Genomic DNA, 22,128 nt, shown 5'->3' on the forward strand with positions numbered 1-22,128 from the left:
TTTGGTCCAGTTTTCTCTATGCTCTTAGCTCAATCCTGACTCCCCCAAAACCTGGGAGGATTATCCCAGATGATGGTTTCCCTCCATGACCCTCCAGAACCCTCCAGGTGCGGACATGGACTGGAAAACGGTCCGAAGCCCAAACATCAGCCCAACAGAAAAGCTGCTGGTCCCTCCTCCTCTGCTCTGCTCAGGGCCCTTCCACTTCAAGTTTTACACCGCTGTACACATTGCAGAAGGTGAGCAGATCCAGGACGTCAGTGAAAGTGAGGCGAGCGGAGAGCAGGCTCTGCTTGTTCCTTCAGGAACTTCATGTAGCGATTGTGACGATAACACTTAGCATCTTCAAAGGCTCTTTAAAACATTAGCAAATTAACCTCGGCCGCAGTGGTGTGGGACAGACGAACAGTTCACTGTCATCACCGGTGATAAGCTCCCAGAGAAAGTAAGGGACAGTAGTTACATTAACGTCTACCCCCCCCACACACACGCACACACACACACATATACACGCACACACGGGAACACACATGCACGTCCTGGGCAGAGCGAGGACCCACACCCCCACCCCCAGCCATATCTGTGGTCTGACTGTTGGCAAGCGATCTTCCTCTTTTCTGAAGTGCATGCGTTTGGGCTCAGGCTGGACCGTCCCAGCTCTCCCGGACACCGCAAGCCTCCAGAAGCACCGCCCGCTGCTTTCTCCTGGGCGGCCCTCCGGACTCTGCGTGGGCCGCCTTCTCCAGTCCGTTGCCATCATCATCTTTTGAACTGGCAAATGGCAACCTTCTGCTTGAAAACACTCCTTCCTGCTGCAAACGCTGTCTGTCGGCCTGCACTCCTCGCCCTGGCCTCGGGCTGTCCTGCCTCTGTTCTCTGCTCCCTGCCGCACCCCAGCGTCCTCCCAGCTGGGGCTCCTGGGAAGGGGTCTCTCAGGACTGGCTACGGGGCTGCCGGAAATGAAGTCTTTAACTCAGTAGATGGCACTCTTACCTCTGAATCCGCAGAGCAGTGTCTCCTTCGCGCAGGCACCTGAGAGAGAGAAGGTGGCCTCATTGCATTCACAGTTCACAGGCCGGGTGTCCTTCCGTGGAGACCCCGTTCTCCTGGAGAACTCCCCGGGGCCGCCAGCCACCGGGTCCTCGGGCCAAGCTCATCTCTGGAAAACACACAAAACCACTGAAGTAGTAGGAGTAGTTCTAGCGACAGAATGTTCTTCAGCAAAAGACTTTCCAGAATGTTCTTTCAAGGTGCTTGGTCGTCAAGCACCACCTTCTTGCCTCTCTTAGCAAATGTCTCATCGTATAACAACCGGTGTTTAGGAGAGACGGCTCCTCAAGCTGGAGAAAATGCTAAGCAATTTTCCGTTAGACATCCCCAGGTAACTGCTCTCTGTTCTGGTTAATTCTAATTGTTTCGTTACTTGACGGCAAATAAATATGATAAAAATAATGAATGTTATAAGACATAAGCCACGCAGCTAATTTTTCCAATGAATTTGAAATCCCTGTTAGTCTCTCTCTCTTTTTTTTTTCTTTAGAAAATGATTGTTTGTCTGATTTTAGTCTTCTTGAGTTTCTTAAAACTGGGAGAATTAAAGAATTAAAACTCTAAGAAAGTTTCTTGGCATGAGACGAAGAGAAAATGAAAACCAGCCCAATCCCTTTAGGTGGAAATACTCACTTACGAACAAGCTGGTGAGTTTCTCCTTGTGGCTTCAGTGAGGATTCCAGGGGAGCGACGTGAGACAGAGCTAATCGAGTCGGCTCAAAGTGGAAGGAGAATTTAGGGAAGGAAACTCACTTGTGCTTCAGGATTCGGAATACGGGCGGACTAGGGTGACCCGCAGCCAGGGCCTCGTGCGGACAGGCTCTCCTTCACCTCTGAGCTCGTCACACCTGAGGGTCCGCCTCACTCTTCCGTGCGAGTCACCATCCTTGATTTCCAGGACACCTGGGAGAAACCGGATGTCACCACGGCTCCTAAGTCCATGGCTAACACTTGCAGGAGGATAGACAGGGCCAGCCTCTCTGATTCCCAATGTCAAGTTCCCAGGAAGACTCTCCATGGTCCAGCTGGGCCCTGTGACATCCAGGACCAGTCACCTGTGCCAGGTCTCAGGGACACACTGTCCCCATCAGTGGCTCCCAGGGCACCCCAGTGGGTGGAGGTAGGTGTGTGTCTGAAAGTACGTGTGTATGTGCACATATGTTGGGGCTGAGGAAGAATTAAAAAAAAAAGGAGGAACACGGCAGAAAAAGAAAGTGCTCCCACTACATGGGATGGTTTTGTGATTATGTAAGCAAATTATTTTTTAATGAATGTGACATCATAAGACAGCTTTTAGATCTCTTTGGTTTGTTACTTTGAATAATTCCTAGACTTAATCACAATGAATCCATGGATTATTTCCATTTTCCTCAGAAATCTTTACAAGTTGTTGGGGCCGGCCGCCCTCCATCCTCCCGTTCACCAACTGTAGAACGTTTTCTTTCGTGGTGGAGGGAAGGGGCTGCCTCTCTGCCATATCTGGGCCTGTGCTTTCCTCAAATGACGAGTTTGAAGCAGGCGTCGTTCTTTGCAAAAGGGAAGCCACAATAAAGAGTTAAGAAAGCAAATTGGTGGAGTGGTCTGTGGGCCTCTGTGCTTTTCCCATGGGCCTGGTCGGCAGATTTCCGGGTGATCCCAGGGAAGGCAGAGTATCTCCCATCTGCATTGCCCAACGGTCTCTGGGGTTCAGGGCATCCATGCTCGGCAGCCGGATGGGCCCAGACCCGTCTCCCAGGCACGGCTCCCTCCCCTCCAACACCAGCCAGTTGGCTGGCAGCGTCTTCAGTGGCAAAGGTTGTGAAATCCTTTCTTCATAAATTGGCTTACATCAGCCGATGAAGAGACGAGATCAGTCTTCTGAGTTTGCCCTGCGGCTTGATGAGAGATTTCTGTTCATCACCTTCCCCTGTTGTGTTTGGGTGGGAAATGTTCAGACTTTTGGAAATATCTCTTAGAAAGTCATTGTTTGCAGATTTCTGATGGTGCACGATTGGGAATTTACTTCAGCCGCCATCAGACACACCACGTTCTTCTCTCGCGTCAATAAGCTATTCACAAAAGGAGTTTGTGCTCGTGGGTGCGCCCCATATCCTAACTTGACATGAGCTCTCTCTCTCTCCCTTCACCTGGCTCTCTTAGCACATCACACAATGTTCTGCACATTTTATAGGCATTTAATTACATCTGGGGAATAGTTGATTGATGGAAAGAGAAAAAGGTGAGTAAAGAACGTAGGAGGCTTGAAAATTGGCACTGAGAACAAATTGAGGTCTAATTAATGAACAGGGAGAACCTGAAGTCATGCATGGTGTGGAAACCGTGTCTGATTGTCATCGGAGATGGAGAGAGATGAAGCACCTCACCAGAATGGAAATTTAGAAGGGCGTGACTTGCTCAGAAGGGCCTGGCCAAGAAAGACTGTGTGGTGTCACCCGATATTCTGGGCAGACTGTCTCTCAAAGACACAGAGAGACAGAAAATGTTTAGAAGCTGAAAGCATTTAAATTTCTCTGTGCAGTAAAATCCCCAGAAAACTGCTTACTAAAACATGTAGGTAAGCCTCCGTGAGCATGAGCTCACGAGAGGGAATGAGCGTGTTGCCGGCAAGTCACGGGACCAGATTAAGTGGCATTACAGAATTAACGCCGTCCCCACCCACATGGGCGGACGCAGCGAGCAGACCGTCCCCACAGGCTGGGATGAACACGGACGCACAGTTTGCAAAAGAACAGGCTCCTCTCCAGCCACCGTCTAACTAGGGATGCCAGAGTTCCTCTTTCCACCAGAGTGAGTAACCGCGTGCCGGCTGCTTCTGTCCCCGCCGGACCACGTGGCAAGTCTCTTTGCTTCTCACAGTTCATCTTAGCAACGTGGCCAGGAGCCGTGTCCATGCTGGGGACAGGCGCCTCTCCTGGTCCGCACATGCTGGAGGCGCTCGTGGGAGCTTCTAGGCAGCGCTGCCATCCACTGACGGGCAGACGGACGCCAGGCGCGAAGGACACCACGCAGAGGGGGCGCGTCGGATCTCCTCGCGGACGACCTGTTGGTACTTCATTCTCACGAGCAGAAGGAGAAAGTCTCTTGGGAAAGACGTAATAAATAAAATCAAAGCGATCGCTTTTCTCTCAACAGACACATTCCTGACTGCTCTTGTGAAATCACAAGCCGGCGGAAGATGCCAAGCGCAGCCAGAGGGGACGTCCCGGGCGCCTGTGGGCTGCAGCATGTCACCACGTTCTTTTCTCAGGCTCCCCGGATTACAACCGGAAAGCGATTTCAATGATACCGTTGGAATTCCCCCCAGGAAGTCCGGTGTTTAAAGTGCACAAATGTCTACGGAATTGTAAGCCCGGCGTGCAGTCACAGTGTAACTCTCCCTTTAACAGCATTTGCTCCTCCTTACTGGGTATCTCAAAACATGAACCACGCACGAACTCATTAATCCTTCCAGGATTTCCATTTGATTTAAAATGAGTCACAAGAAGGAAAAGAAGAAGAGGAAGAGGAAGAGGAAGAAGAAGGAGAAGGAGAAGAAGTTGTTAACACAATGCAGCATTGTATTAGACTCTCCTCCCGTAAGGGGGGAAAAAAAAGCACATGTGAGTCTACCATGAAGAGATTTAGAAGACGTGAAGATGGTACCGGTTAGGAGCTGATTTGAAGAAAACCCCCACATCGGAGTCCCGCCCAGTCACCACGTCTTTTTTGTAAACTATTGAAACTCATCTGCGTGGGCTTGAATGGAGGTGTCGTTCCGGCTGCCATTCTTCCCCAGTGCCTGGGTCTTCATTAGGCCTTGGGTCATTGGGGGAATTCATTTCTATGCACTCGTAGCTGGCCATCTCCTGGGGCCACGCTGAGGTCCAGGGAGCACCCCCCATGTCCCCGCCACGTGCCCCTGCAGATGGTTCTGAACACGGATGTTTGCTTTCCTGCAGTCTTGTTGGAGCACGTCTCTGAGACGTCCTCTTCTGTCGTTGCCCAGAGAAAACCTGCTTTCAAAAGCTTCACCAGGATGCTTTCCCTTCGCCCCATTACAGAGAGACCCCTTCCTGAGACCATTTCTCCAGACCTGCAGGTCCCCTCATACTCAAAAGGGAGCAGCAGGGATCACTGGGACACTGAGAATTTTGTTCAGCTGAGGACAGGCACGTCCTGAAACTGAAAAGGAAATCCCTGACGCACTCAGGTGTCTATTCCCAACTGCCCCCTCCAGGATGAGCCTGGTGCCTTCTGTAGGCATCTACCAGAGCCCAGGATGGACCCCAAGTCCCAGATGTCTTCAGAGCTAGATATCGCCAAGCTTCTGGCTCTGCAAGCCTGGGGTTGGGTTTCTGGGCACCCACTGAGTTTCTTCATTTCTTCATCCCGCTCTGCAGGGACCACATGGTCCCAGGAGTTTGCCGTGCACAGGCAGACATGCCCAGAAGGTCACCAGGAAGAGAAAAGGAAAGGCAGGAGCAGGAGGCAGGTGCAGGACAGCTCGCATTCCCTCGTGGGGAGGGGGTGTGAAGGGACCGAAAGAATAAAGGAGTCTTTCCTACATGTGGGTAGAGAGGGTCCTCCTGCCAGACTGTTCCGGGGACATGTGCACAGAGTATGTCTGGACCCGGTGGGTTTAGTGTGAGGACAGAAGCATTTATGTCACTGGTGTTTACCCTGTTCTCAGAGGGTGCAGAAGACGGAGGTAGAGATGCGGCTCAACACCAGAGAGCCAGGAAGCACTTGGGTACAGCACTGGGACCCCAGCCTCTCCCAGGGCACTGTGACCCCTTCATGGTTGTGACAGGGGTCCCCTATCCTGCCTCAAGCCCTTACTCTCAACACACACACACAGGCATGTATGTGTGTACACGTGCCTATTCACACACATACACGTGCACATGCCCCTAATTCCTACACAGGGGACTCCACCTGCAAAACGGCTTTGCTGACTGCAAGCACCCACAATGAAGCACTGGCATTTTGAGAGGAGGCCGGGAGGAAAAAGAGAGGTCACTTCTCTGTAGCACATGCAGGGTCGCTGCGGTCTGGGCCACACGGGCTCCCAGGACAGCCCCTCCCATAAAGGAGGGTGACATCTGGGGCTTTAGGATGCTCGTCCTCTTGCACTGTCCGGAGCATTTGGGATGAGCCACAGTTGTCCCCAGAGACTCCTTCAAAAAGGTCTGTTTGTCATAGGAGAGCAGGCCACTTCCAAGCAAGCACGGAAAAGCGAAGAACCGAGAATGTGCGAGAGTATTAGGTCCAGGGCACTCGGGTTCCCCGCCCCGTGCCCAGAAACAGGCTAGTCCGCAAAGCAGTCCAGCGACCACTCCCAGGATCCCACGGACATGCAGCATGTAGGGAAACGCACCCAGCTGGGGACCCCCAAATCCAGCACCACTGGCCATCCACCCATCCACTAGCCAGCCCCCCCCCCCACCTGGGGAAAGCCCGTCGTGGAGCTGCAGGGAACCGAACTCTGCCAACGACCAGAGTGGGACTAGCAGCAGACCCTGCCCCGGAGCCTCCAGGGACGGGCCAGCTGGTGGCACCGAGATCTCAGCCGAGTGGGCAGCCTGGAACAGGACCCAGCGGGCGCCCAGGGAGGAAGCCCCATGGGTGAGGCCCGAAACCTGCGACCGCGACCACCACACCAGGAAACCAGCACGACCCCCGCTGCTCAGGGCAGAGCAATCGTGTGGCAAAGGCCACTCAGCCTGGCCGGGCGCGTCTGTGCGCACCTCGTCCGCCTCCTCCCGATGCTCGGGCCCGTCCGCCGTGTTCCGCGGCCCGTTTCCTCAGAAACACCACGTCCACTTCCTCCCCCAATTCCCACTGGGCCGTCCACGGTCTACGTTGTTGGTCTCGTCCTTCTCTCAGCGAACCCCTGAGGGAGGGCACCTCCGCGCGGGAGCCCGAGGGTGAAAGCGCCTGGTGTCCTCCCCCGGGAAGCTCAGCCCAGGAGAGAGCCAGGCACGGAGAGCTGGTGTGCCACAAGGAGTGACAGGTGTGTCGCTGAGCGTCCGACACAGCGTGCGGGGACAACATGGGACCCGGGGTCAGGGGAGGAGGCAGCTGAAGGGGCAGCGCAGATGACCGCCTTCCGTGTGGGACAGTGGGGACAGCTGCAGGCCTGCCATCGTGCAAGCAAGACGCAGGGCTCCACGAGGAGGGAGAAATGGACAGACTGAACTGCGGGGACAACCCGTGCAGTGACCGCTCGCCTTCTGTGAGCGGAGAATGCGAGGGCTTTGTGCCGAAACACATCCCCGGAGTTGGGCGGGGCTCCTTGCGGCTGGGGTGGGGCTGGAGGGGAGCACGGAGGTCAGACAGAGCAGACAGGGTGATCTAGAGCAGAGGGCTTGGGCAGAGAGCCTGGGAGACGGGGTGGGCAGGACGGGTGGTGGCTCCCCTGGGTGGTGGCTGGGGCCGAGTGTGCGGATGAACACTGCCACCCAGAGGGAGGGGCAGCTGTGGGGCTCCACCTGAGGAAGCCCAGCACGGGGGCTCCCCGGAGAGACCACAGGAGGCCCAGCAGAGGGTGGGCAGGCTGAGCCGGGGGCACTGGGAGAGCCAGAGATGGCTCCCAGGCAGGGGAGCCCAGGGGAGATGGTGGGAATAAACACGGGAAAGAGTAAAAAATTTCCTGTTGACTTTGACCTTTGTGTGACCGGAACAGTGGGCGGCCCTGTGCTCTGCGGAGGCCAGACGATGGACCTGAAAACAGCCCGTGAGTGAGCCAGTGCCCAGCAGACCAGAAGGAGCACTGGAGGGAGGGCCCTGGGCAGAGGACAGGACGGAAGGAGAGCCCGGGCATCTGGGAGGGGGAGGGAGTCCTGGGGAACAGAGCCCATGTCTGGCCCTGAAACAGACCCACGCTCGCATCTGGGGGGACCAGGCAGGGACTGAAGGGGCCTGGAGGCCTTGGGATGACTCTCAGGTCTAACTCTGAGAGTCATGGGGAGACTGTTTCGGGTCTGAAGCGGCTGGAATGCATGGCCAGGGTCACGGTCATCAGACAGGGTGGGGATGGTTGGAGGTGAGAGTGGACACAGGGAGGGCCACGCAGGGGAGGCTGCAGGACTCCAGATAGGGAGTGGAGACGACTTAAGGCTCACTGGGGACAGGGAGGAGGGAGAGAAGTGAGTGGTTGATGCATTTGAAGCCCAAATTCACAGGATGGGCTTTCGGTGTGGATATTGCATGGAGAGGTTTCGGGGTGCGGCGGGGGTGGGGGATGCTGGGAAGTGCAGATTTGAGCTCCTGGGCAGGCGAGGCCCCAGACAGAGGGCGGGAGTGACAGCCAGCTGGGTCCTGGCAGAGTGGAGCTGGGCTGCTGCAAACCCCACTGCCAGAGACTGTTTTCAGGGTGGGACTGAGACCAGGGAGCTCTGATGGAGTGGGCAGTGTGCCCTCTGAAACCCCGGGGAGGGCAGTCTGGACGTGCTCTGGTGAGCCCCACCCCATGCACACACAGAACCTGCAGGCCCCACGCCCCGTGCAGGAAGCCCCACAGGTGGTCCAGGGCCAGCCCTGCTGGCCCCGGTTTGGAGGACAGGGTGCTGCCTGCACAGGTTTCTCCTGGGCAGCTGTCTCAGGTGCGGGACCCAGAAATGTAGGGTGTATTTATGGATGCAGATCGGCACGGAGATAAGGCGCAGCAGGGATCACACGGGTCTGCTGGGGTGTCCTGGAACACGGAAGCTTCCTAGATTGCTGACAGCACAGCTGGTTCTAGGACGGTGTCAGGGAGCGCTGCCTGGGGCGCCCCACCTGCAGGGCCCACCCACCTGCCTGCTGGCTTCCCACGAGTCCCTCTCCCCTCGCCGGGGCTCTGAAACTCTCGCAGCCCACCCTGAACCACGCGGGGCTGGACTGCACGGGATCCCTTCTCACGTGGGTTTTTCATTAAATACGGTGCAGGACTCCGATGTGTCTCCTCTTCCTTACGATTTTCTTAATGACATAGACTTTCCTGGGCTTACCTTCTTGTGAGAACAAGCATGTGACTCGTAACGTAGACAGAATGGGTGTTAGTTGACGACATGTGCTCTCAAGAAGGCTTCAAGCCAACGCTTAAGTTTGGCGGGGGGTTGAAAGTTACCTGCGGGCTTTCAACTGCACAGAGGCGGGCACCCCGTCCCCCTCCTTGTTCAAGGATCCACCAGATTTAATTGGCGAAGCAAGCGCAGCCTTCTTGGGAGCCAGAGGCAGGTTCCCGTGGGCCTCGTGGCCCCACAGAGCCCGCAGAGCCCGCCCAGCCTCCGTCCTCAGCTCGGCGGGGCCTGCAGTCTTGGACCTGGCGGTGGGTGGGAAGGATCCTCTGGCCGCACGCAGCCTGCGGGAGCCCGGAGCTTTGCGTTGTCGGCGTTAATACCTCAGTCTCAAGCCCTGAGGACCGTGAGGAGAAGCGGTGTGAGTCTCAGCTTCGTCGTGGGGAGAGCGCTTACTTCATTCTTGGGTGACGCCCCTCCCGGTTCAGTGTACACCGTGGAAACACGGAAAGTCGTAGGAAGAATCATTTCCTTTCCTAAGACTTAGCATGTGAATTACATCAGCGCCACATGCAAACGAGGCGACTCAAACTGAGCCTGGGAAAATGATCTCCTACGAACTCTAGGAAAAAACAGCAGCAGGAGCTGTCCTTTTACGAACACGGTCGTCTTTACGGAGGCTGGTTTTGCAGAGTACCACGCTTGCCACCCTGACGGAGAAGGCTGCTGGTAGGGTGTGGAGACCGACCATGCAAGATTTCTTTTAATTGCATGAAACACATAAACCTTTAATAAATTAATACGACTATGCCTTCAGGCACTTCTCCCGCTCTCCCTGTGAGGAAGCTTTGACCCACTTCCAACCTACTCATCCATTTCTCTCTGATGATGTCATTTCCAATTCGCTTAACACCTCAATTAAAGCAAACAAGGAACACTGCCAAAAGACGAGTATCTTGTAAGATTTCTAACGACAATGAGTTTTGGAAATGATTAATGTATGGACAGGTGTAAACCTTTGACTCAATCATTAGTTGAAATGATTTTACTTTATGAGGAAAGAGAAAATGATACAGCCTCAAGATTACGACTCCTACTGTTCAAATGCTCCTGGCCTCGAAGAACGCCTGTGTGTGTGGGTGCGTGTGTGTGTGTGCGCGTGCGCGTGTGAGTGCCTGCATGTGTGGTACAGGTGCCCGTGTGTGTGTGGGTGGGTGTGTGATGTCCACTTCAGGATGGCCAGAGAGGCGGAGGGGAGAGGAGCCTATCAGTCCGTGGAAGCAGCGGTGGCTGGGAGAAGAAGCCATGTCGAAGAAAGTCAGGGTATCCTCCACTCCTGGGGGCAGACTTTCTTTCTGCAAAGTTAGAGCAAGAAGCAATTCATGGGGGTAGGTGTGGTGCCTTTTTTCTGAAGAATGTGACCTTTCAACATAAGGAAGACCACAAGGAGGAGCACCTGGGGGACTCAGTCAGTTACGCCTCTGACTCTTGGTTTCAGTTCCAGCTGTAATCTCAGGGTCATGCAGTCAAGCCCAGGGTAGGGCTCCCGGCTTAGTGGGGAGTCTTTTTGAGAGTCTCTCTCCCTCCCTCTGCCCCTCCGCAGCTCACTGTCTCTAAATAAATAAATAAAATCTTAAAAAAGAAACAAGGAAGAAAGACCACAAGTAGGCATGCGGAGACCTCAGGTTCCTCCCTCCAAACTCCATGATCGCACAAGGTCTGTCCTTCCCCTCATGTGAAGTAGAAAGCCGGGGTGGGGGCAGCAAGGGACATGGCAGCCACACGGACTGCAAACATGGGAAGAGAAGGTGCCCAGGAGTGGCAGGCAGCCCTTAGCATAGTAAACCCAAAGTGAAAAAAGATCTCCCTTAGTGTTCTGCATATTCTGATGGAGGAGGCAAGAGGATACTCCTCTTTAAAATAAAGATGTCTTGGGATGCCTGGGTGGTTCAGTCAGTTAAGCATCAACCTTTGGCTCAGGTCATGATCCTGGGGTCCTGGGGTCCTGGGATCGAGCCCCACATCGGGCTCCCTACTCAAAATGAGCCTGCTCTCCCTTTGCCTCTGTCTGTCACTCTGTCTGCTTGTGTTCTCTCTCTAGCAAATAAATAAATAAAATCTTTTAAAAAATAAAAAAAAATAAAATAAAGATGTATTGATCAATGAATTTTGGAACACTGAAAAAATGAAATTAAATTTTAAAAAAATTTAAAAAATAAAGATGTCTTTGTTTAAAGAAAAAGGAACTTAAAAGAAAGTGGTTTAGCTGGTGTTCTCTAGAGGCAGAGCCCAAGGGGGAGGTTGTACAAGTTTTCAGCTGAGGTTGTGCTGTCAGGGGCAGGGGGAGGAGCTGGGGGTGGGCAGGTGACAGGGAGCCCCTGGCCTCCAAGAGGGGGAGCTGGAGGCTGGTGTCGTCCAATCCCGCTGGGCTCTCCAAGGTCGGCGGCACCCCAGAAGGTCCTGGTGAGGCTGAGGCTCGCACGCACACCCCTCCCCCACATGCTCAAGTCTGCGATCGATGACAGGGAGACAGAGAAGTGGTCTGGAAATGGTTGTCAGCATAGGACCCTGGGTTGTAGACTCCACAGGGAGATGCAGACAACCTCATGCTTAGTAGCGTAGAGACACAAAAGGAATATTTCTGTTAGAAGCCCAAGGGTCCCTTCATTTCCCCTCCCCAAAAAAGCCCATTGTTTAGTGCTTAACTGTAATGTGATGACCCCGAGTGAAAGGGCGGAAGTGGTGATATAGCGTCACTCTTAATTAGGAGTAAGAATTACTTTTAATTACATAGAAGTCAACCTTGTTAACAAAGTGGCCAATTATCTGAAAATGTAGCATGACTATACTGTATTTCTACATTAATAAGTCCTCACCATCACCAAAGGTGTAAATGAAAATATACAGTCTGACACACATATAAGAGTTTATCCTACTCTTCAATAAATGGTGCTGGGAAAACCGGACAACTACATACAGAAGAATGAGACTCGACCATTCTCTTACACCATACACAAAGATAAACTCAAAATGGATAAAAGACCTCAATGTGAGTCAGGAATCCATCAGAATCCTAGAGGAGAACATAGGCAGTAACCTCTTCGATATCAGCCACAGCAACTTCTTTCAAGACATGTCTCCAAAGACAAAGGAAACAAAAGCAAAAATGAACTTTTAAGACTTCATCAAGATCAAAAGCTTCTGCACAACAAAGGAAACAGTCAACAAAACAAAAAGGCAACTCACGGAATGGGAGAAGGTATTCGCAAATGACAGTACAGACAAAGGGCTGATATCCAGGCTCTATAAAGAACTCCTCAAACTCAACACCAAAAAACAGATAATCATGTCAAAAAATGGGCAGAAGACATGAACAGACACTTCTCCAATGAAGACATACAAATGGCTATCAGACACATGAAAAAATGTTCATCATCACTAGCCATCAGGGAGATTCAAATCAAAACCACATTGAGATACCACCTTACACAAGTCAGAATGGCCACAACCAAAAAGACAGTAAACAACGTGTGTTGGAGAGGATGTGGAGAAAGGGGAACCCTCTTACACTGATGGTGGGGATGCAAATTGGTGCAGCCACTTTGGAAAACAGTGTGGAGATTCCTCAAGAAATTAAAAATAGAGCTTCCCTGTGACCCTGCAATTGCACTACTGGGTATTTACCCCAAAGATACAGATGTAGTGAAAAGAAGGGCCATCTGTACCCCAATGTTCATAGCAGCAATGGCCACGGTCGCCAAACTGTGGAAAGAACCAAGATGCCTTTCAACGGATGAATGGATAAGGAAGATGTGGTCCATATACACTATGGAGTATGATGCCTTCATCAGAAAGGATGAATCCCCAACTTTTGTAGCAACATGGACGGGACTGGAAGAGATGATGCTGAGTGAAATAAGTCAAGCAGAGAGAGTCAATTATCATATGGTTTCACTTACTTGTGGAGCATAAGGAATAACATGGAGGACATGGGGAGATGGAGAGGAGAAGGGAGTTGGAGGAATCAGAGGGGGAGACGAACCATGAGAGACTGTGGACTCTGAGAAACAAACTGAGGATTTTGGAGGGGAGAACTGAGGGGTTGGGTGAGCCTGGTGGTGGGTATTGAGGAGGGCATGTATTGCATGGAGCACTGGGTGTGGTGCATAAACAGTGAATCTTGAAACACTGAAAAAATAAAATAAAAATGTTAAAATACAGTTTATCCTAAAAAATTAGGTTTATAAGATGTCTGTATTCTTTCCACAGGAGCTGCTGGCAAAGGAGAAACCCAGAGTGAAAAAAAAAAATAGGACACTGATAAGCTTTCCTTTCACATTAGATAATCTTTAAAGACAGATGATAGACCCGTAGATTATTCAAGAAATTATTCAACGGATGAATGGATAAGGAAGATGTGGTCCATATACACTATGGAGTATGATGCCTCCATCAGAAAGGATGAATCCCCAACTTTTGTAGCAACACGGACGGGACTGGAAGAGATGATGCTGAGTGAAATCAGTCAAGCAGAGAGAGTCAATTATCATATGGTTTCACTTATTTGTGGAGCATAAGGAATAACACGGAGGACATAGGGAGTTAGGAGAAGGCATTTGGGGGAAATTGGAAGGGGAGGTGAACAATGAGAGACTATGGACTCTGAAAAACAATCTGAAGGGTTTGAAGAGGTGGGGGGGGTGGGAGGTTGGGGGATCCAGGTGGTGGGTATTGGAGAGGGCACGGACTGCATGGAGCACTGGGTGTGGTACAAAAACAATGAATACTGTTATGCTGAAAATAAATTTAAAAAATGATTTAAAAAAAAAGAATATAAAACAACTTTGGAAAACAACTAGATATTTTCTTAAAAAGTTAAATTTACAGATAAAATATGACCCAGCCATTCAACCCCTAAGTGTTTACCCAAAAGAAATGAAAGTGTTGGTCCAGACAAAGACTTATACATGTATGTTCACAGCAACTTTATGTGTAGTAGCCAAAACCTGGAAACAACCTGAATATCCACTACTAGGTGAATGGATAAACAAACTGTGCCTTCTTTGCATGATGGAACACTACTCAGCAATGAAATAAACCACTGATAAATGCAAATAAATGGGTGAATCTTGAAATAATTATATTGAATTAAAGATGTTAAAAAAAGAAATTATTCAAGAAAGAAATTCAAGTTATATATAATACAACATATAAGAATATGTTAATATTTTATTAATATCTTAAGGATGCATGTTATTATATTGATATTATATTATTAGGTACATTATATTAACTTCTAATATATATATATATAATTTAGAAAATTGCAAAAAGCATAAAAAGAAAATATTTCCTGTAGTCCCACATTTTAGATTAAATTTGAACCATTTTGTATTTATACTTCTCAATCTTATTTCTATGAATATTTTTGTTGAAAATAGAGATCTAATATATATGCTATTTTTTAAAGATTTATTTATTTGTTAGAGAGAGCAAGCATGAGCAGAGGGATGGGCAGAGGGGGAGGGAGAGAGAGAATCTCAAGCAGACTCCCCATTGTGCACAGAGTCTGATGTGCTGCTCAGTCCTGTTACACTGAGATCACGACCTGAGTGGAAATCAAGAGTCAGACACTGAACTGACTGAACCACCCAGGTGCCCCTATGTGTCCTCTTTTCAAAACTGCTTTTTCTTTTGCTTGATAACATAGAGTAGCATTTCTTCACAATATTAATGTGATCCTAAAACATTATCTTCCTATCTGTAAAAAAATTTACATTTTGGATCTCTCAAATGTATTTAATAAGTATTCTATGTTGGAACATAATTATTAATAAAGACAAAAGTTAGGATTATCTTTACTCAAACAACTATTTTTTATCTCTGATCTCTTTCTCACACTAAAGCCCTGGAAAGGGCACGGCTCAGCCCTAAGACAGAGCACTTTCAGAGATGTTCCAGACTCACTGCCAAGGCTGTCCTTCAGACATCAACACTTGGGGGGTGGGGGGAAGAAGACATTAAAACACCTTTCTTGGAAAATTGTCCCTATCTTGAGAGTCCCTATTCAATCAGCACTTTGACCCATATTTTAATTTCTTTTTTTACTCACCAATTGGAAGTAAAACAGCCAGATGTTTATGATCATTTCTCTTTTTTAAAGGATTTTGTTTATTTATTTGAGAGAGAGAGAGAAAGCATAAGCAGGGGAAGTGGCAGGCAGAGGGAGAGGGAGAAGCAGACTCTCTGCGGAGCAGGAAGACTGATGCAGGGCTCAGTCCCAGGAACCCGGGATCATGACCTGAGCTGAAGGCAGACCCTTAATGACTGAGCTCCCCAGGGGGCCCATGATTATTCTCTATGTATCTATTTTGTTATCTTTATATTAGTCTCTTAAAATCATCATAATTTTTTGGTAAAACATCACTATGTATCTAGGCTATTAATCGTAAATAAGTTATATGTGTGCAAATACTTTTTCCCAGGTGGCTCTTTTTACTTTTAAATTTGCTGACAGTTTCATATGCTCAGAAATATGTATTTTGGTGTATTTCAAGACAAGCTAAAAGAAATAAAAAGAATGATAGAATATATGAAAAGTAGAACAAACCAGAATTATAAAAGCTTAGAGATAAAATGACAGAACTCAAGGAAGACCAAGAAAAAAAGAAAATATTTCTGAAAAGAAGACGAAATGAGAAGTGCCATGAGGCCTGATGAACATAACAGAGTGGTTAAAGGAGGACGGAACATGTTAACAAAAGCAAAGGAAATTAAGAAAGCTTTTTGTTTGTTTGTTTTGAGAGAGAGAGAGAGAGAGCAGGAGCTGGGGTGCGGGGAGTGGCAGAGGCAGAGGGAGAGACAGAATCTTAAACAGGTTCCATGTCCAATGTGGAGGCTAACAAGGGGCTCGATCTCACAGCCCTGAGATCATGATCTGAGCTGAAACCAAGAGTCAGACGCTTAACCAACAGAGCCACCCGGGCATGCCAAGCCAAAAACAAAATCTAAAACAGTTAAAGGAGTTTGGAGGTGACAGAGTGGAGAATGGCCAAAGAAGTTCTGAAAGATGGAAGGAGCCCTTGAGGGAGAGCAAAACAACGCGGCAGAATAACCACTACATTGTATAACTTCTCAATGTTTTTCTGAAATTAAAAAGAAAGAAAAAACCTTCAAATTACATATTTATGTATTTATTATTTTTATTTTGTTTTTATTACTGGAGGGTAGTTTCAACAGATATGGAATTCTGGGTTGACACTTCTTCCTTCCGCACATAAACACACTGCCCCTGTGTTCCGTGCTCTGTGGCACATGCCGACCTGCCAGTGCTCAGTTTGACGTTCGGTGTCCCGTGTGTCTTCTTCTCTGGTTTTCAGATTTTCTCTTTACATTTGCTTTGTGATACTTTGACTTTGATGTGCAATTCAGAACTAGGAAGCTCCTAGAAGAGAGTTGCAGGAGAAAGCCATCAATGCCCTTGAGTGTGGCAACAGCCTTCATGACCCACGAAGGACATAACTGATAAGCTGGGACTTACAACAATCCACCAGACAAATAATTCTGTGAAAGACCATGTCCAGAGAAGGAGAAGACCAGCCATGGACTAGGAGAAGATATTTACTAAGGACACATCTACTGAAGTATGGTTACACGGTTACACAACATATACAAAGAACTCTTAAATCTGAACAACAGGAAAACAAACAAAACTTGAAAAATGGGCAAAATCCCCTAACAGCCACCTCACTGAAAAAGGGATGCGGATGAAAACATGTCTTACCTCCCACGTCATCAGGAAGTTCAGATTCAAATGGCAATGAGACGTGTGCACACCTACTAGAGTGACTGAGAACTGAAATACTGACATCACCACATTCCGGAGAGGATGTGGAGCAAAAAGGAGGGTTTACCTGAAGGGAAAGAAAGATGGCCCGGCCACTGCGAAAGACAGCGTGGCAGTTCCTTACGAAACTGCACATACTCCTTCCGTATGATCCAGCAAACTCATTCCTCGGCATTTCCCCAAAGGAGCTGCAAACTTAGGCGTAAGCAAAAGCCCGCACGTGGGTGTTTATAGCAGCCTTACTCATAATTGCCAACTTCAGTCTGTGAATGGCCAGAGTCTGACACATACAGACTATGGAACATTATTGTCTGATATTATTCACTGCTAAAAAGAAATAAATTGTAGAGCCATGAGAAGACAAGGAGGGACCTTAAATGCAGGCTTCTGAGTGAAAGAAGCCAATCTGAAAATGCTACCTATGATGTGATTCCAACTATGACATTTTAGAATATGCAAACCTATAGAGAGTGAAATGAGAATGGTTTCCAAGGGTCGGGTGGAGGGTGGTTTGAATAGACAGAGATCTTTAGGACGGCGGAACTTCTCCGTGTCACACTGTAATGGTAGACATGTGTCATTGTGCACTTACTCAGACCCACGGACTGCCCAGCAGCGAGTGAGCATCAAAGCAATCTGCAGACACTGATGTTTATGGTGTGTCGGTATAGGGTTTTCAGTTGAAGTAAAAGAAATAAAGGTACCACTTTGGTGGTGGTGTTAGTGGGGGCATGTGTTGGGAAAGGGAGTATATGGGAAATCTCTGTGTCTTCATCTCAGTTTTACCATGGATTTAAAAATGCTCTAAAAAACATAAAGTCTTTTTAAAATCATTAAAAAGGTACTTAGCCAAGTGTAAAAGACATGTTAACCAAGACATCATGGCCTATTGAGGAAATTCCAAAAATGTAAGAGTGGGTCAATATTAGGAAAGTCATCAAATAGAAATAAGGAGAGAAATCATATAATTATCTTCAAAGATGTGGGAAATATCTTTAATTAACTTCACCCCAATTCAAATTAAAAATCCTCAAAAACAGGAATTGTTTGATAATTCCTAATTAATAATTGTTTGATAATTCCTAACATTACAAAAGCTTTCCTAAGAAAGTCATAAATAAAATGTTACCCACTGTCTCTACTTCTATTTCATGCTGTGCTATAAAAAGAGAGCCGAGGGAGCCAAAATCTATGTTTTTGCCAAATTTCTGGCTGATCCATTAACTGTACATAAGCAGAGAGTGATTCAAGCTGCCCAGCATGACCTGTGGCTCATCTCAGTGGAGAAGTAACTTGCATTTTGACTTCTGCCAACTTAATTGCATGCTTAAAAAATAAAGCAAACGTCTTCTGAGGCACATTAAAAAACAAAAAACAAAAACAAAAACAAAAAACCCTAGAACTTCTACAACAAATTCTTCATGATATCCAGGCTGGAGAAGCAGAAAAACATGACACGTTCTCTGGAGAAAAGGCAATCAGTGGGGAGCAACTCCATTATTCAGATGTCACAATTAGCAAATGGGATTTTAAAACAGCTGCTACTCCTGCTCAAGGTTGGAAAGGAAAGTATGCTGATGTAACAGATATCAGCAGAGAAATACAAATGACAACACAATAAAAAAAACACAAAAACTATAAAACTAAAAATGACAATATCTGAATATTAAAAATCACTGAATGGGCTACATAATAGGAGAAAGATGACAGAAAACTCACTGAATTTGTGTTTTTTTTTTTTAATCAAGAGAAATTATACTGTCTGAAGAAGAGAAAGAAAAAAAACTTGGAGGAATTAAAGGTGTACAATGTAATAAGATCTAACATGGAGATGATTGGAGTCCAAAAAGGAGCAGGAAGAAACTAAGGGAAAAAATATTTCAGAAAACAATGACCACACTCTTCCCAAATTTGATGAAACACGTAAGTTCATAGATTTATGAATCTCCGTGAATGTCAGTGGACCCCAGCCAAATAAATACAAAAGAGAGTATACCCATATCCGTATATTTATGTACAAACTGATGTAAACCAAAGGGGAACAGAAATCTTTACAGCAGCCTGAGAAAAACGACACTTTACATATGAAGGACCAATGATTCACATCCAACTGACTTCTAATTCAAAACAACAGCAGCCCAAAGACCGTGCAGCAGTGCCTGTTAAAAATGTAGGTTAACCCAGACTTCTGCATTCAGCAAAACGTCTTCCAGAAAGAGGAGACATAGAGGTATTTTCAGATAAAAGAAAATGAAGGAAATATGTCATCAGGCACCCTTCAGTACAAGAAATGCTTAATTAAGTTCTTCAGGTTGAAGGGAAATGATATTAGATAGAAACAGGTCTTCAGGAAAAAATGAAGGGGTCAGAAACGCCAAGAGAAAGAAAGTGGACCCTCTTGAGGTGGCTTCTTTTTCAGGAACCTGATGTTTGCAGCTGAATCTCCACTTCCCCTCTTCTCCTCTCTGAGAACATTAGTCTCCTTGTGCTCTGCTTCTGCTTCTGGGAAACATTACTCGAGTTTTTCTCTGGAAAGCCTCCGGCAGTGTTCGGTATGGGTTCGGGGCCTTCCTGCTCCTTGTACACTCTTAATCATCCCAAAGCATCTATTACTTCCTCTCTCCTTCTCTCCTGAACCCACCAGAATTCCTCACGCTTTCATCTCTTATCATTAATCTCTTCGTTCAAAGTTTCTAGTTTCTTCACGTTTAGTGGGAGCACCAAAACAAAACAAAACAAAACAAAACAACAACAACAAAAAACTTGTATTCCCTTTAGTATTTTTTCCAAAATATTTTCTTCCTCTATTCGAGCCCTATGCATATGATATATATGTGCATGTGTGTATATTATATATATATAATACATATGTGTATGTATGTACACACACACATGGCTTTGCTCATTTGTTTGTTTTACAAAGTAGGATGTTTTCCTGTGTTCTACTTTTGTTTTCCTGGATTTTCCTGCTTAAATGGAGGCTTATCTCAGTATGATTACAGTTGGTTTTCTACATGGGTCCCCTGGATGCCGTTAGAATGATCTTCATTCTTAACTGAAAAACTGTTAGTTCAGAGTCCCTGCTAAGGGACTCCATGGTGAACAGAAGGCTGGAAGACTGGGTAGGTCCCACCACATTTCCCTTCTAGGTGTTTTCCTTCTGTGTTCCCTGAAACTGCTGCTCTGGAGACCAATGTTTTCCAGTTTGTTTTATATTCAGTGAGCCCTCTAGTCTAGGTTTCCTGTGGCTAAATCCACTGATCACAGCTTTGCTGACTTGAGTTTGGGAGAAACCCTAATGGGTCAGGGAAGAGTCCCTCCAGGCTGCCAGGACCTTAACTTCTTAGGATAAATGTCCAGCCAGGAGAAGCCCAGTTTTACTGAGGTTACTCCTCTCTCTCTCTCTAGGAACTTCTGGTACAGCTATTTCTGAATACTACTGTTCTGTCCCAAAAACAAGATGTGGGGTCCAGAGACAGGGGTTCTTCTTTTTCTTCCAGTTCTAACACTTATTTCAGAGTATTGGGAGTTCTGCCAAGAAGCAGGAGCATGGTGGATGAGGGGAAGTGTGAGGCCTCATGACTTCTTTTAATCTAGTCCCATCTGTACTCTATATCCAAGAAATTCTTTAAAGCTTCCGGCATTCTAATGATACCCTTTCCTGGATTCCTGCACTGAATGTATTTTTAGCTTCCTTTGATTACCACTGTTGGTTTTCGAGAGAGGGATGTTGGACATCTGGGCTTATATTGCCATATCTAGAAAAAGTGACTTATTTCCTACACATCGAATGAGAGAATTTAGAACTTAATGCCAAAATAGTGGTTTCCTTTTCTATGCAAATCTGTGTTGTATTTCACACTTATTAATGGAAATGTATAAATATTACCAAACAGAGCTTCTTTTCCATACTTAGAGTCATTACGGGTACATGAATAATTCATTTTAAAACATACACACACTCTCACACTTTGCTGGACAGCTGGATTATCTTACTGAGTAATCATTGTCCCCATCCACCAGCTCTGTAGCTCCCTCCCTACTGTGCTTCCAGGACTGAGGGTCATGCTCATGAGCAGGACAATATCATTAAAAAACATCCCTAAAAGTGATTCTCCTGGACCAACTGAGGGTAGCCCCTCAAATTAGATGCCTGCCCTCTGCTTTCATTTGCCACAGCCCCCTGCCCAGTCAGGGATCTGGCAAACCTTCTGGGCCTGATATAGATCCAGTCTACCCTGCCACCTGGTTTGGGCATTCTGCCATCCATCTTCTAGCTTCCCACATCTGACCTACTCCTACTGTGCCTTCTCTGACCCTGCCTGGCATGGATAGCTAAAAGCTACTGTGCCCTAAGTAAGAGCATTAAATATAACTTTCCCAAATAGATAGGGCCTTTCCTGACCTTATGGACTTTGGAGATCTGTGAATACCTGCTCTGTCCATGGGGGCTATGTGAGACATATGTTCTGATGTCAGCCCTTCCGTTAAAAGCAGATATATTCATTAGGCCTACACACATTAATTTCTTCATAGTTTCTTTGTCTCCATGAGAGGGGACACACATGCACACACATACACACACTTCTCTTGTATCACAGAGATAGTTTACGTGATGAAATAAATAATCATTCTAAAAAGCACTTACTTATTGATGAAATATATTACCTAACTACACTAAAGGCTCTGTTTCTATACTTTAAAAATCTAGTTTATTAAGTATTTTGGAGTTATTAGGTAATTATATCAAAGGAAGTGTTAGATATCCAATTTAGGAAGACTTTGTTGCAATTGACATTATCTTAGCAACTCCATTACTGAAACTACCTGATTCTGAATAACTGGAAGAAGGGTGAGTCAGGGCAATCTTTCTTTTTCAGACTGTCACAGTCCTCTCTGGATTGGAAAATTGGGAAGAACTGGAATCATTGCATTACACACACAAAAAGATCAGCTCAAAATTTATGTGCATACACAGCAAGGAAATATGTCACATAGGCAAATTCATATTCGGAAAAAAAAAAAAAAAACCTTCATTATGGAGTTGATGAAACCCAAATGTACAAACCCTGTATATGCAGGTGCATTAGAACCTACTGTGTCCAGTACACACTTTGCACTTTGTTCATCATCTATCTATGCACACTAAGTTTCTCCATCAATTCCTTTTATTAAAAGAACTTGCTAATAGGCTGGATTCATACCTTCTCCAGGATTTAAACATGTAGCTACTGTTTCACAAGTAGCTGTGAG

The sequence above is a fragment of the Lutra lutra genome, chromosome 5, assembly GCF_902655055.1.
Source record: "Lutra lutra chromosome 5, mLutLut1.2, whole genome shotgun sequence".
In the NCBI taxonomy this organism is placed as follows: Eukaryota; Metazoa; Chordata; class Mammalia; order Carnivora; family Mustelidae; genus Lutra; species Lutra lutra.